At 38.6% G+C, this 14,528-nt stretch overlaps 1 pseudogene; it reads left to right on the top strand.

Moving 5' to 3' along the window:
- The first annotated feature begins 1,035 nt into the window (after positions 1-1,035).
- On the top strand, positions 1,036-1,189 carry LOC122790230 (annotated as a pseudogene).
- Positions 1,190-14,528: the final 13,339 nt, after the last annotated feature.

The raw sequence follows: 14,528 nt of genomic DNA, 5'->3' as shown, positions 1-14,528 counted from the left end.
GTCAAGAAGAAAAAAGGCTTTTGATCTGATTACATATATTTGTCAGAAATGACAAAACCTAAACTATTCATTTGCAGGCAGAATAATAACAACAACTGTTACTATTCTCGTTAGCAGTAGTAGTATTGTATTAAGGGTTTGCCAATTTGGTCATTCTTTATCAAAGATGTGTTGAGTCCTCATTCATTTTCATGATATAGTAAAGTTATGCATGTACTCAAAATTTATTCAGAGATTAAAATACAATGAGAAGTTCAGTCTTCTCAAACTAAAAAAGGGATTTGCAATCTGGACGACCCAAAAACCTCAAGGTTGGTACAGTTAAGTGTTAATTATTTTTCTTGGTATATGGCATCTAAAGATTTCCGTTATAATTTTTTAGAAAGTTATGGCAAGTTTGTCTTCCTACTGTATAAGGAAAAATTACATTTTAATTAATTTCTTTATATTCAAATTGACTAAAACAAACTTGCAACTGCTGCTTTTTCTTTTCTTTGGCAACACAGCTTCATTCTGTCATGGCTACCTCAATCATTAACTGCAGAACCTTATGCCATGGACTTTGTGTTCTTTCTTTTCTTCTGATTTTCTCAGTATGGATGTAGGAAAATAAAATAATTTCCTTTCAGTCTATTTTGCTTGTTAATGTGGCAAAAACACAGAAACTGTTAACCTTTTTTGCATATATCTTTCCCTTTTTTTGTTTTTTGGAAAGAGAGGATTAACCAAAGCAATATTTTTAGATTTCCCGCATACTAATATAATAATAAAATTTTGAGTAACTAGAATATGGAGTTAAATTTTCTCTGATCCTGCAAGCATTTTGTAGTTAAAATGCTGTGCTTATTTTAAGTCATTTCGAATAATTCAAAATATTTTTTATAAAGCAGTCCATATAAGATGGGTTGTGCAAAATGAAATAAAAAGTTTTGCACTGTCATGGCCATCTTGGTTCATGATATCACACTTAAGTCTCAAGGTAAATTTCTTGACATCCATCGCTCAAATAACAGTCTGCTCAAGATCAAAGACATTAGCTTTGCACAGTGGCAGTATCATAGCCAATGAGGTTTATCCGAGGCGTGATTATTGCTAATTGAAAACTAATCAACGACATGATTATATCCCTATATTTACAGATACAATACTGAATACATAAAACATTTCAGACATAAGTTATAGCATAAATACAAATAATGTAAATATTTTACTAAAACTGCATCACTGAATACAAAGCATATGTTTTTAGACATACATCATGGCAGAAGTTTTCTGTTATTCCAGTTGCATTTTATTTATCAGTACAGGTTGTTTTTGTGAAACAATGAGCCATGTTTTGCAAAGTATGAGTTGTTTCTTTTAGCCTCCTTTAAGTTTTCTGTTATTCCAGTTGCATTTTATTTATCAGTGCAGGTTGTCTTTGTGAAACAATGAGCCATGTTTTGCAAAGTATGAGTTGTTTCTTTTAGCCTCCTTTAATAATGTAGCTTTATAATGGGCAATTCGTACAGTTATGGTTAGTATTACTTTAAAAAGACATTTCAGATTCAAATTCAAAAACAGCTTACATTTAGGTTTCAGTTACAGATGCTGACCTGAAGATCAACCATTTAAAATGCACATGGCCCCTTTGAAGTGACATTAAGTACAGGACAGTAGGCTCTAGTTCTAGACATGCTTACTGCCTTCAGTCTGTGGCTAATGTAAAGGGCCTATCATGAATCATATGCAATTAGTTCTAAAAGCAGTCTGTAACTGTAAACATTTTCTTCAAGATGCCATCAGAGTTTATAAAATCTCCAATGGAAGAAAATATGAAATATTCGGTTATTTTAGAAGCAGTAATGGAAAAGGCCAACTAAATCATAGCATTTTTATCTGTAAACAAATGAAATGAAACAGTTAAGTATAATTTTCTTCCATCTAGTTCACCAAAGCCATTGTGCAACTAATAGATCTCTCTCTGAAAAATAAAAATGTTCCATAAAACATATATTATAAAATGAAATTGTTGGAGGATGTTCATTTTGTATACAAATGGATCTTATTTTAAGGAAAAGAGAAGATTAAATGTATTTCCATTCTCTTACTTTTCAATTTAATGTTTCCAATATTGCTAAGTTTTGCATAGGAGCTGAACTTTACATTAATTATATTTATTGTGTGTGTGTGTGTGTGTGTGTGTGTGTGTGTGTGTGTGTGTGTGTGTGTGTGTGTGTGTGTGTGTGTGTGTGTGTGTGTGTGTGTGTGTGTGTGTGTGTGCATCCATGCGTATGTGTGTCTGTATGCACACAGGTGCGCATGTGCCTGCTAGCTTTGCAATTTGGTTTGTATCAGTCTATTATAACCACAATGAATGGTTTCATTTTATAATGAATGATTTCATTTTTACAGAATTATTTCTATCTCTTTTGAACTGTGATATGTGCACACATATTCTAATATACAAATACTACTAAACATAAATTATGGGCACAATATAGCAATGACAATATATTTTGAAGGAAGGAAGGTATAAAAGACTGGATTTCAAAACAATCTGCACAAACAGCAAGATACTTTCCTCATGCTTATGAGTCACTATTGACCATCGACACTTTGTGAGTTCTTCTGTGACAAGCTGTGAAATGATATGGCCAATAAATACATATTTGGTCAGTGGCACCATACAGACAGTTCCAAATGAAAACAAACATGACATGCCAAGAAAAAGGCAATCATTAGAAGTGTCAGAGTGCCAGAAAGTAGTGGTTTACTGCTACAATAATGTTTGGCTTTGGAAAAATTAATCTTCCAGAAGAATTTTTGAGGTTAAGTAGAAAGTCACCCTGACCTGCATCCCAGACAATAAGATAGCAAAGACCTTGTCATTTATGCATTATCCTCAGCTCAATGAGACAGAGATGGCAAATTACCTGGTGTTAAGTATGGAAATGGTGCAGGCTGTATGCCAAATATGTTCACCAAACATGGTAGCAACCAGCCTGTAAGGGAAACCTCATACCCTTAAAAATGAAGCACTGCCTGCTGCTGAGTATACTGCTGTTCTATTTCAGTGCCATATGAGAATGCTGTCAGTCTATTTCAGGCCTCTACTTTTGGTATATTTAATACATTTCTCAATATTATGTCAGACCAGTTGATAAACCATATACGTTTGGAAGGAGTATCTCCTGAGCATTATGCAATGGTGGAAATCTTTTATGAATTGGCCCAGCTTTCCAAATTCCTTGACTGCATCCACTTCATCAAGGCTGCATCCAATTGGGAATCTCCCCCCACTGTTATTTGTAAGGGACATTCCATCAGCTGCTGGATGGTGTGTTTATCAGATGACATGATAACAGTATCCTAGACAGATAGCCTGGTAATGCCCATGATACTCATAAATGGTGTTTTGTTTGAAAGATTTTTAGATGAGTATATCCCAAGATCACACTGAACTAGGTGAGAATATAACAGCTCTAAAATGGCCAGTTATTAAGTTCATCAACTAGTGGTTTTGAGACATATGCCAGATACTTCAAGCCAGCATAGTTTCACAATGACGGTCACAGGCAACACTATATGAAGTGATAACCATGAAGGCTGCTGCGAGAACTATACATTTGCTCTCTAAACAAGCATCCATGAGCTGCCTGGATAATCACTCATTAGACTCACACTGCAACCATTAAGGGACAAGTAGATCATGCAATTCTGGTAAAGCATTGCCCACCTTAGGGTTATTTGCAATAGACAGCCACCACCCACCCACCCACATATCCACTTTTTCTGGAAGCAACTTTGGTGGATCATAGATTAGTATGCTGCAGATAAAACAGCAAGGATTCCTTGAACCTATCCCACAGAAATGCTACACATAATCTACAGCTGTGATTTTGTAGCCTCCACATCCACCAAGACAGTCGTTGCATTAATTGCTACAGTCAAACTGGATGAACTCATGGCTCGACTGTCGACCACGTCCTGTGTGTCACTGCTTTTGTCAAGTCAATAACATCATTCAGTTTCACTACACATGCACATCTGCTGTCTCAGAAATAATCTAGAACTTCACACTGATATAATTTTACCAGCAAAGTACAGTGCAGCAACAAACTGATTGTCTACAAACAGTCCAACGTATGTAACAGCTATGCAATTGACATATAATCCTGCTCTCTCAGATAGCATTCACAAACATATTGCCTTTCACAAATTAAGAAGGTTTGAAGTGAAACTAAAAATAAAACTGAAGTGAGAAAACATGAAAGATACTGCATCTGTGACTATGCATATATTTTTATATACATGTATTTTGCTGCAAAATATAAATAGCATATTTTTTCTAGTAAGAACAGCACCTGAAAAAAATTAGTTCATAGTTTCATTAATACAAATCTCCAGGTACCAGTATGTATATATATATATATATATATATATATATATATATATATATATATATATATATATATATATAGTGGTGCTGCGGTACACTGTTGCCTCACAGCAAGAGGTTCTCCCGTTTGATTCCTGGCTGGAGTGCAGGGAGTGCCTTCTGTGTGGAGTCTGCATGTCCTCCCCGTGGTTGGGTGGGCATTCAAAAGACATGCGTAAATGGGTGTGCCTTCGTTGAAGGTTGAACGTCGAGCTGGCACCTCTATACACACACACACACACACACACACACATGGACTTGTATGTATATACATATATATGTTTGGGAGAGTGGGTGCCTGCACCATATCGATGGTATGGGGGTGGTTGACTCTACAAAATTGCTTTTGTTCATGTTGTTTGTTCTTTGCAATTAACATTTCCCAAGATTTGAGAATATCAGTGAAACATAACTTTTAGTCCAGTGATTTAAAGTGACACATGTAAAATGATGAATATCTACAAGTTTATGTCAATGCATGCATACATGTTATTGCAATTCTTCAAGTGTTTAGCATAGTGCATGCAGGGTGTGTATGAATATTTTGATCAAGACATTTGTTTGTTTGCCACATATTCAAGGCATGAAATGTTTTTTCTTCATGTTATTATGTTATGATATTTTTTGCTGTTTTACCCCAGATGCAGTAGGTGTAACAGTGTTTGACTGTAAATTCAGAGAGGAGTGTGTAATGGACCCCCATTTGGAATACAGAACTACTTGCTCTAACTCATTTGGTATTATCTAGCACAGGTCAGTGAAATATAAATGATTAGCTGTCTGATAATAAATAAAAAAAAAAATGAGAAAAGATTCATGAATGAGAGAGGAGCCAAAGTGCAGTATAGGCTAAAGGTGAGGGGAAAAAGATATGGGTGAGGTGTTTCTGGTATGTGGCAGGTCTTTGCACAGGGAGACAATAGGTAGCAGATGATACAATATCTGTGAAAGGTTGAACAACTTTTGGGGGAGGATGTAGAATACATAGATAGGAAGGAATTGGCTACTGAGGCAAGAAATGATTGAGATGACTGGAAAAATAGAACAAGAGGAGGCCAAGAGACAGTATGTAATGTTAATATGCAGGAAGGAGAGAGGCAAACGATAGGAGGACATGGTTCTAAGTAGTTGTGGAGCATAGGCAGATGGATCAACAGAAAGAGACACAGTAAAACAAATCCGGAGAACAATGAGAATGCCGAGAAGGAGAGAGCAGCAGCCAAGATAAAAATGACATGGAGAAGATATCCAAGAAGAATGAACATGGGAAAATAATGGCAATAACTGATTAAAGGGAGATGAAGCTAAGTGCTGATCATGCAGAAAGTAACAGTAAGAGGGAAAGTAAGAGGGGAAAGGTCAAAATGGAGCATTTAGCTGGAAAGATGGAGAGTTACATGAAACTGCTAGTCAGGAAAGAGGTTCAATAAGGAGTCAGAGGGCCAGCAGAAATAGCATGGGCTCAAGATGGAGGCTGCAAAGCCTCAGAATAGCAGACTGGCATATTGGTGGGAGGGGGGACAGGATCGGTCATTGTATTACATGGAGTATGAAGATAGAAGAGAATAATGCCAAACAGAAAGGAAGATAAGAATGTGTGTTAACGCTGGATATAAACCACAGACGAAATCAACAGAAAGATGCAGAGAAGAACAAGAGAAGGGGAATCCAGGGGAGAACAATAAGAAAAATGAACTGAGGAAAGTAGGAGGAAATGAAACCTGGCACAAGCAGCAGTATACAGAGTTTATAGCAACAGTACAACTGAGAAATTAAAGGATTAAAATACAGCACAAGATGAGAGGCAATTAGCATGACAATTCAGGATAGCTATGGGAAGGCAACTAGAATGGGAAATGCAGGTAGGAAAAGTAGTCACAAAAAACAGGAGTGAAGCTAAAGAGGGGAGCCAGTACCCCAGAACAAAAGAGGATTTTGGAGACTGAAGATTTAAGATACAGTGGAATAAGAGGCCTGGCCAGGGAAAGTGAACAGATAAGGTTAGGAGGAAACTAGTCTTACAGCCTAGATTAAGCAGGATCCTGCAGGGGTTCATCAATGTGGACAGTAACTGGAGCAAAGAATGCATGCAGTGGTGAACGCAGGTACCAGTGACCTGTCAGAGAAGACAGCTGATATAGTAGTAGACAGGGCAAAGAAGCAGCAGAGAGATGCTAGATTTTAAGTTTGAAATGATCATTCTCCGAAGTGTTAACTATGCCAGGAACCAAAACAGAGAAAGGGAGGATTAAGGAGTATAATCAACAATCAGCAACTGCGGCATGGCCAAGGGACTGGCAGTAAAATGTGGAGATGCTTCATAGAAAGGCCAAACCCATATTAGGGACATTATTCAGCTTAGTGCAGAAAGGGCAGCAATAGTCAAAGCTGGATTAAAAATGTAGATTCTAACAAATGTATCTTTAAAGTGAGATAAAAGGAAAAGTGTGTCACAGAAGCTTAAGACTGGCATACAGCTATTAAGCAGAAGGACGTCATGGCAATATTATGTAACAGAAGTACAAACAGTGGTAGGTAGAGCATGGATGAAAAGGATTAGTATGCTATGGAAGGAGTATGGGATGAAGATGGGAGAGCTGCAAGCACTGATGCAGGAGTACAAGGTCAACATTGCTGGTATTATAGATGCATTGGTCCGTGACAAAAGTGAGTGGGACATGGGGGTTGTTTAAGAAAGACAGAGTGGAAGAATGAAGGTGGAAACATTAATCTATATAAAAAGGGCAGAAAGCAAGGGATATAGTGGAGGGAAATTACCAACCTATGAAGGAGTGAGGCAGTGGAGAGTGTCAGAACCTAAGGAAAGAATACTTTTTCTTATAGCAGAAAGAGAGGAAGCACATGTAGAATGATACTGTGTATTAGACCAAAGATATCAAGTGAGGAGGATGAGGGAGAAGTAGGGAGGCAATAAATAAGTGTGGTAGAAGTCAAATGGTTACGTGCTTTGGGGTTCTGAATCTAAAATCAGAAATGTCAGGGAAAATAAAGTGTTGGAGGTGACTCAGGTCATGATGCATGAAGGCTTCAGACAGCTGGTGGAGTACTGTACAAGTATGAACAGACTTCATGCTGTGGGCCTAACCAAGCCTGGGGGGACAGAGTTGTCAAGACGAATGCTTTACCTGGATTGACCTTTTAGAAATCACACCACAATATGGTGTGAATTGGGTTTAAAAATAATAACCCAAAGATAATGACAACTTAGTTGGGTTCAGTAGGTGGATTATACTGAGATGAGAGAGTATAAAAGATAAATTAGAGGTTTGGAGGCAAACTAACATGCTGAATGAGTTAAGGAACCAGATCAGTGATGGAGTCCTCAAGGCTAGAGAAAATGGCTTTATAAACAGACAGATAACGGAAAAGAGGAAAATGAAATTAGGTAGGAATGTGTGACACAAGGAAAAGGAAAAGATGTGGATGCAATAGAAAAGAGCTACCAAAGCTGAGTGAAGCTGACAGGGAGATCACAAATGGCAGAAAAATGTTGAGATAATGAATACTCCACATCAAACTTCAGTTAAGAAAGTAAGTGGCAACCTGAGGCACAGTGAGGCTACAGTGCAGACAGCTTTGGGCATGGTGCAGGACAGAGAAAGAGTAGGTGGAAAGAAAGCTGGTTGGTAAGGTACACTACGGCATAGGGAGCTGTCTAGGTACTTCATAGGGCCCTCAGAAAAATGGTAAGTGTGTTCTTAGATCACTGGCCAGCACTATAGTTCTCAAAGATTATAAGACAGTAGAGCGTAGGGGCTGGGACTAAGACAAATCCAATGAACTACATTCAATGTGTTACTTTGATCCTGTTATGCAGTTGTCTCCGAAATAAGGAAACACAAAGTGGTCACTGAAATAAGGAAATACAAACTCTGCAGAGTTTAAAGTACTAAGGCCTAGTACAGGGAGTATGCTACTTCTGAAGTATATTCCACTACACAATGATTGGCTCATAGGTCTATATGTATATACTAGGCAAACAAACATCAGGGCCCTTATAAGCCTAGCCAGGCAACCTAGCATGTGTGTCTTAATTGGCAGTGCTATGTTTGTTAGTAGGTTGCAAAAAAGTTATATAGGTAATATGTTAGTTAGGGAAGGCTTACTGTTGGCCTATGTCTATAAGAGACATGGGGGCCAGCCCAGGAGTGAATTTACAATTTCCTATCCAATGTCAAGATTACATTTGAATAGCAGTAGGGATGAACTCTGCTTCACATGGATGAGTAGCCTGTTCCAGAGAATGGGGATCTTTTGAGTCACATATCTGTCGCACTAGCATGTTCTATTTATGCCACAAGCAAAGTCCATATCCCTGGATCTAATGTTTCTGGTGCTGCTCATTTTGCAGAAGTGCAAATGCTCCATCAGGGCTGGATGTAAGGATGTTTTACATGTCAAACATAGATCGCCTCTCGGCAACCTGTGGGAGACTGAGTATAGAGACCAATCTGTGTAGGACAGTGTGTTAATACCCTATATTAAGTTGGTGATGAATTTCTGTGGGCATTCCAACTGTTGCATGTGGCTCATCAGGTACACGCTGAAGGGGGACATTTTACTGATGGGTCTAATAAGGAATGAATAGAGTGATGCTATAACTTCCTTGGACCTGGATACCATACCCTTATTTATAAGCTGGTTGACATAAAATGATTTTCTTACTACCTTGGCTACATGTTGGTCAAAGGCCAGATTACTGTTGCCATGTATTGCTAGATCTCTAATTATGAGATCAGTTCTTAGGGGTGTCTTATCAATGGAGTAATTTGCCTGGGTAGACTTTTCTCAATAATGCAATGCTTTGCACTGATTTTTAATCTGTGTATTTGACACCAGTCATTTGTTTGTGTTAAACCCTCTTGCAGGATATTAGTGTCAAGGGGAGAATTTATGATAGCTCCCAATTTGCAGTCATCTGTGAACATGGTGAGCCAGAGGCCCTTGACATTAGCCTTGACCCCTGGGAAGTAGATGCTAAACAGGAGTGGGCCCAGCACAGAGACCTGTGGTACTCCACTGGTAACATATCTCTTAGTGGAGGTGATCTCACCAGTCCTGACTTCATGGGTCCTATCTGTGAGCCAGCTGGCAAGCCAGTGAGTTGTGTAGGGATTTATGACTAGTTCATTGAGTTTGCCCACAATACCTGAGTAGGGTATTGTGTCGAACACCTTAGCCAGGTCTAGGTAGGCAGTATGCACTGTTTTCCCTTCATCCATTGCCTTGGCTACCTTCTCAGGTTAAGTAAGCATAACTTTCCTCTGACAAAACCAAATTGGGATGGGTTAATTGTCGGTATGTTGCCATGTTTGTACTGATCATTTCCATAATAATTTGTTCCATGGCTTTACATATTAGACTGGACAGACTTATGGATCAGTAGTTTCCTGGGTCAGCTGATGGCCCACGCTTGCGAAGGGGATAACCATTGCCATCCTCCATTCATTTGGTTTGTAGCCTGTTTTGAGGCTGTAGTTGAAAAGTGACTCAATTGGTCCTGATAGGTCATCTTTCAGGCTATTTAGGAGGCAACCTGGGATACTGTCGAGCCCCATCAAGGCTGTGTTTTTAGCCTTAATGAGCGCCACTTTGACCTGCTCCCTGCTGACAGTTGGGATGGAGGTATACTGGTATGGATTTCATAAGGGTGGTGAGATGGAGTGAAGGGTAAAGTTTAAGTGGAATTTGTTGGCCTGCAGATTCTCTATGTCACTCTGCTCAGTGAAGGAGGTAGCATTCACTGTCAGTTCTGCACACTGCTGCATGTTACATTTCAGGTGAGGTTTCAGACAAAGCTGTAGAAGGCCTTGTGGTTGTCTTTAGGGTAAGTGGCTATCTTGACCTCATAATTGGTCTTGTTGGAATTACTTAGTCCTCTTAGTTTCCTGTTTAGTTTTATTAGTGAACATTTGTCATTGTGATAGTTGATCTTTGTGAATTTGACCATGACTTTTTTTCCTTTTGTTATGTACTCATTTAAGATTAGGATTCCCCCAGTGTGGTTTTCTTTTGGGGATTTTGTTTTGGGCTTACTTCTGGTAAGTATAGCAGCTTCTATGCAGCCATTTACACATTTGTATATTGTTTTCTTAGAATAATTCTGTACAGGCTGTTGAGAACGCTGCCTGAGCAGGACACTGAATTTTGACAAACTGTCACTTAATAGGCTGTAGTTTTCTTTAGAATAGTTTCTAAGTGCGTTTTCCAAGTTGATTTTTATTTTGAATGCGACAGCTTTTTGATCTGACCTCACCAGTGAGGATGTGACATGGCTAGAGTTCAGCACTCTCCCATATTGATGAGAACAAGGTACAGTATGTTTGAATCTTTGGTTAAAGGGTGCCATAACTTATCAAGGGCATTTATGTTAAAGACCACAAAATGTACCTGTAAGTTCGATGCAGTGTGTGTTTCCCACTTTAGGGGGGGTGGCTAGCTGAAGTCTCCCATGAACAGAATGTTTGGTTGGATGGAGAGTGCCTCCAGTAGGTCTAGATAAGAGTTGTGGGATTCTTGAAATAAAGATGGTGACCTATAGTTTGCTAAGATATGATAAGGGACTCTGTCTAAGGTGATTTGTATGTAGATGAACTCCAGGGTATTATCCTGTTTAACCACCCTTGAGGTATATGTTTTGCTAATATAGATCAAGATACTTTCACCTTTAGTCCCTGCATGTGCAGCTAACAATCTAAATGTGTGGAAGGCAGTGTAGCTTTGCACTGCCAGAGTACATTCTGTGGCTTTAAATCATTTGTTAGTAATGGCACAGATGTCTATATTCATCAGACTGATGAGGAGAGCTTGTAGGGTGTGGGATTTTTCATTAAGGCTCCAAGCATTGAGCATTAACACCTTTAGGTTCCTTTGGGATTTACTTGCTATGACGGTAGGTTTGTCGCTTTGGCATTGCCTAATAAAGGCTGTAAGGCGGTGGATAAAATTTTAGCCAAAATTCAGAAGTCCAGGGGGGACAGCAACATGGTCTGTTGACTATGTCCTCCAAAAATGAAAGATAACGCATCCCCCTGGAGTGACACCAGAAATTAAGCCAATTGATAAAGTCTATAATTTCTTGTTCATACTGTGGCATCATCCTTGGTAAAAGTAGAATGCTGCTCAATGAAAGGCACATACCTGCCCCAGACACATATTCAGAGAGGTCCATAATGTCTCTCTTCATATAATCCAAAGAGGTATGCCTCAGATCATTTTCACCAACATGGACTACAATAGAATTATACTGGTATTGTAGTGCAATGATCTGAGTCTGTGTAACTTGATGGATCCTGGTTCCAAATAATCAACTGCCCATGATCTTTTTCTTGCTTAGTCTAGTGAGTGGGGCATCTGTGTGTCATACAGTACAGTCCCCCTTGACAGAAGTCCTGGATAAATTGTTTGCTAGCCTTCTGGGCTTTATTTTCAGGGGTCCATTTAGTGTAGGCTTATGTGCGCAGTTTGTTGTTGCTTCTGGTGTATGCCTTAGAGATTGCTAAGGATAGGCATTGCTGTTAGCAAGCTTAGGAGGTCTTTGAGGTTTTGGGATATTGCTTTTTACTGCCTCAGCATAAGATGGTCTATATGTGGGGGCAAAATGTGTGGTGGAAGCAGTCTGTGTATTCTTGACAACCTTGTTTGTATGCAAGATTTTTGCTTCCAAGGAAATTGTGTATGTACATCTTTAGCATACTGTGCTGGGTTCTTCAAGGATTAAAAGGCTGACAGTGAACAAGGAGCAATTGATACACAGTCTCAGGATGCCCATATAACACAAAAAATCAGCAAACTTTTATTTAATTACTTTAGTAATTATGCCTTTGTTTTATATCATTACATGTGTTGCTCATTCCCACCAATATGCATTATTGATATATATCTATATATATATATATATATATATATATATAGAGAGAGAGAGAGAGAGAGAGAGAGACTTTAAATAACCTAAACACCCAAATGACAACATCACTAACATCAATACAAAAAATGGAAACACAGTCACTTCATTGTATAAGCTCCTAGAAATAGTCTTAGAGTATAGAACTTTAAAACCATCTATTTTATCAGCTTTAATGACAGTCATCTACATTAATATAAATATATATGGTTTACTATCACATTTCTGAAAATCACTCGGTCGAGTAATGATTTAATCGAAAAAAAAATACTGAAAATAAAAACATCACCTAGGCAAAATGACAAAAACAGGAATATCAACACATCCATATTACACATTGTCGACATTACCCAATGTACTGTGCAGCCCAGTGATTCACAATCAAAGTTTCGTGGTGGTGTAAGCCCCCCGTAACCCCCACACCCCCTGCTACTTATATACAAACTCTGAGATCGCACTACAGTGAGGAAAAGGGTACACTTCCTGATCCCCACTGTAGCGCGATCTCCAAGCAGACCGTCGACCTCACAACAGAGAATGCACACTAACATTCATTGTTATGGACTCAACCATTTTTGGTTCGGCTTTACAAGAACTGGAAAACAGCCTTTTGCCCATCTTAGTTTGAGTGACTGCCATTCAAAAATGTGATTGTAAACCCATATATATATATATATATATATATATATATATATATATATATATATATGTATATGTATATATATATATATATATATATATATATATATATATATATATATATATATATAGCATCTATGTTATAACAGTGAACGATCAAAAGATCGAACGCTGTTATATCGACTACAAAAGAACGAAAACAAAAAAGAAAGAACAGCCAGAAGCTGTTCCCAAAAAAAAAAACAAAAAACACACTAAACATTATTTTAAATGAGGAGGCTATGCCCCCCACACCCCCCTACTTAAATATAACAACTCCGAGATTGCACTACAGTGCCGGAAATGGCAATAATAGATGGAAGCGGCCAAGTGGCTTCTTTCCCAGGGAAGGAATTTGCTTAAAAGCCACTTCGTCATTTTGTGTTTTTGACATTTACAGTTCAACGAAAACGCATTCGACATAATGCGTCTTCGTTCTTCTGACAGGAACCCTATATATATATATATATATATATATATATATATATATATATATATATATATATCAGCCAAATGAACTGTCGACCAAATGAATGTCAGTCATATGAACTGTCGATCATATGAAGTAGACCCATATATATATATATATATATATATATATATATATATATATATGGGTCTACCTGACAATGCCGAAAGCTGACAATGCCGACGATGAGAACACCGACACCAGAAGATCGAAAACTGAGATGACTGACAGATGAAAATCCCGACGCTGAGAACAGCGACATGTGAAAAGGCTGTGTAAGTATGCGGTAGTGATGGACGTTAGGGTTAGGGTGCGAGAAAGGTAAGTGTGCGATATTGATGGACTCTAGGGATAGGGGTGGGTTAAGTGAGTAAGGGTTAGGGTGTGGGTTAGGTGAGTGTGCGGTAGTGACAGTCTTTAGGGTTAGGAGCGGATTAAGTGAGTTAGGGTTAGGGCGCTGGTTAGGTGAGTGTGTGATAGTGACAGTCTTTAGGGTTAGGGGCGGGTTAAGTGAGTTAGGGTTAGGGCGCGGGTTAGGTGAGTGTGCGATAGTGACAGTCTTTAGGGTTAGGGGCGGGTTAAGTGAGTTAGGGTTAGGGCGCGGGTTAGGTGAGTGTGTGATAGTGACGGACCTTAGGGTTAGGGTTTGGGTTAAGGTTATAGATAGTTGTGTATGTAAGGTTTAGTGTGGGTTTGTAAGGATTTTGGTGTGCTTGTGTTGTGTGTGTTCTTTTTGGACAGGGGATTTGTTTTGTTTGTTGATTGTCGGGATTGTGGTGTGTCGGGCATGTGAGGTTTCGTGTTTGTGAACTTTCGGTTATGTGGTTTTGGTGATTTCATTGCCGGTGTTGTAGTGCGTCGGTGTTGTCAATATAGATATATATATATATATATATATACACACACACACACACATACACACACACACACACACACACACACACACACACACACACACACACACACACACACACACACACACACACACACACACATATTTATATATATATATATATACACACACACACACACACACA

The sequence above is a fragment of the Protopterus annectens genome, chromosome 15.part0, assembly GCF_019279795.1.
Source record: "Protopterus annectens isolate FY-2018-M chromosome 15.part0, PAN1.0, whole genome shotgun sequence".
Classification (NCBI taxonomy): domain Eukaryota; kingdom Metazoa; phylum Chordata; order Ceratodontiformes; family Protopteridae; genus Protopterus; species Protopterus annectens.
The sequence above is the reverse complement of the archived record's forward strand: the minus strand, read 5'-3'. Positions and strand labels throughout refer to the sequence as shown.